This window comes from Miscanthus floridulus, chromosome 7 (genome assembly GCF_019320115.1).
Source record: "Miscanthus floridulus cultivar M001 chromosome 7, ASM1932011v1, whole genome shotgun sequence".
Classification (NCBI taxonomy): domain Eukaryota; kingdom Viridiplantae; phylum Streptophyta; class Magnoliopsida; order Poales; family Poaceae; genus Miscanthus; species Miscanthus floridulus.
In genome coordinates, this window is record NC_089586.1 from 46,116,283 (window position 1) to 46,118,593 (window position 2,311).

The window sequence follows — 2,311 nt, forward strand, 5'->3', positions numbered from 1 at the left end:
ATGGTGAAGCAAGGAGGTGGTCGCACTCTGATCGAAGTGTGTTGATGATGTTGACTGATTCTTCTTGAGGCTGCCTAGCCTTATTCGTCCTCCTTCTCCTGTTCTTCTTCTTCTTGGTCACTGTTGTCTCTTTGGGCAGGTACGATGTTTGTGGATGTCTGGGAGATCGCAAGATGTGGTTCTTGAAAGAAAACTTTTCCTTCCTATCTTTGATTGTGAAGCAGATTTTGGCACTGTCCGTGCAGATGATGGCTTTTGCAGTGCTTAGGAAAGGTCAGCCTAAAATAATGGGCGCCCTTACATCTCCACCTATTTCTAGAACCACAAAGTTTGCGGGAACATATGATTGTCCCACTCGAATAATGGCATCTCCAAGAACTCCCTTACAGTAATAGAGTGACTGATCTGCAAGCTGCAAACGCATATTTGTGTACTACAAAGTATCTCCATTAATTTGATCATAAATTACCTTAGGCATGATGTTGACACTTGCTCCGAAGTCATAAACAGCTTCTTGGAAAATGTGAGGTCCAATAGCGATGGGGATGATAGGTCTTCCTGGATCGCTAAACTTTTCTAGCAAGGTATAATCTATCCACCTTCCCATCGATGGTTGTATGTAGCATCCTGTAGCATTGTGAATATCGACAAGATTTATTGTTTCTAGATCTTCTGATTGCCCTAGAATCTTACCTTTGTCGAATGGAGGAACAACAACAGCCAACTGAGCTATTTGTGATTCTATCATTTTATTAAAGCTATGCTGGTTCTTAATGTCAGAAGCAAAGCTATCCATTCTATTATTTATGTTCTCTAGAATTTTATCATTGGTAGCTACCCTTCAAGATAATCCCTCCATATGTTTGGATTGGCCAACAATTAATTCTCTCAAGGGTGGTTGATTGAAATTATTAAAATTATTACCTTGATAGGTACCTTGGTAATTCGGTCTCTGTTGCTAGTTCCATCCTTGATTCCGTTGAAGATGAAAGTAGTTATTGTTGACAAAGTTCACATCCTCTTGGGTTTCAGGACAGTTGCTCCCTGAATGCCTAGTGTTTCCACACACTTCACAAGTCATGCGAGAATCATGAATGTGCATGACTTCTTGGTTCTCATTACCTCAATCTTCAAGCTTCTTCATTAGTAGGTCCATCTTGGTAGATAGCATGTCTACTTCCTTGAGTTGATGCATACCTCCACTTCTCTTGTAGGTCTGACCTCATTCTTCATTCTAGCCTTGGTTGGAGGCCATCTTCTCCATGAGAGCTGTTGCGGCTAGGAGTGAGAGTGATAGGAAAGCACCTACAACAGCATGATGAGGACATTCTGATATGTAATCTTGAAAAAGTGGTACTGTTGGTCAACCCATGGTACAAAGTCTGCATGAGTGGCCAATTCTCCATCCCATGATGAGGACATTTTGATATGTAATCTTGAAAGCATTCCCACGCCTTAGGGATAGATTCATCATGTTGTTGCTAAAAACTTGAGATTCTCCCACACAGAGCATTGGTCTTGCCTATGGGAAAGAACTTGGCTAGGAAGGCGGTGGAGCAATTATCCCATGTAGTATTTTCTATCTTTGTTGGTGTAGAACCGCTGCTTTACCTTCCCCAAAAGCGAGAATGGGAAGAGGTGAAGTAGTATGGCATCTTTGGTAACTCCTTTGATGGTGAAGGTGCTTCAGATCTCCAAAAAGTGTTGGAGATGAGCACTCGCATCTTCATGTGCCCTCCCACAAAACTGGCTTGCTTGCACCATGTTAATGAGAGCTGGCTTGAGCTCGAATCCATTGTCTCCAACATTGACTATTGGTCCAGCATGAATGTTGGCTGTAGTTGGAGCAGAGAATTTGCGGAGAGTCTTGTTAGTCATAGCTTCAAATTCAGGTGTTAAGCTTCACCTTATCTGGTTGTCTTCTAACTCTAAAGCTGAAACTTTCTTGAGTTTAGCCTTAGTTCTCCTAAGTAATGCTTCTGGATCATCAACGTAGTTTGTCGGAAGGTCAAAACCGGTCATACATTACCCTGCATAAGATATAAAAGTAGACAAAACAAGGGTAAGCCTGTTTGAGCAGAGGTCAATGGTTATGTCGATCACATCAATAAGTATAAGTTTATAAATACTTCCTTTGCCTAGCTACCTTCCCCGGCAATGGCACCAGAAATGCTTGTTGACATTCCTTAGCGTCGGTACTAAGAATAGAGTTCAATCTAGTCCCCGACAATGGCGCTAGAAATGCTTGTTGGTATTTATTAACTTGTCCTTATTTTAGTAGCCACCTAATGTATGTCTACATCTCTTAACA

General features: G+C 41.6%; 1 non-coding gene across 1 annotated transcript; it reads left to right on the top strand.

Moving 5' to 3' along the window:
- The first annotated feature begins 1,404 nt into the window (after positions 1-1,404).
- Positions 1,405-1,513, top strand: LOC136468166 (small nucleolar RNA R71). The gene has a single exon (XR_010761703.1). It is a non-coding gene; the product is annotated as a small nucleolar RNA R71 (small nucleolar RNA).
- The last annotated feature ends 798 nt before the right edge of the window (positions 1,514-2,311 follow it).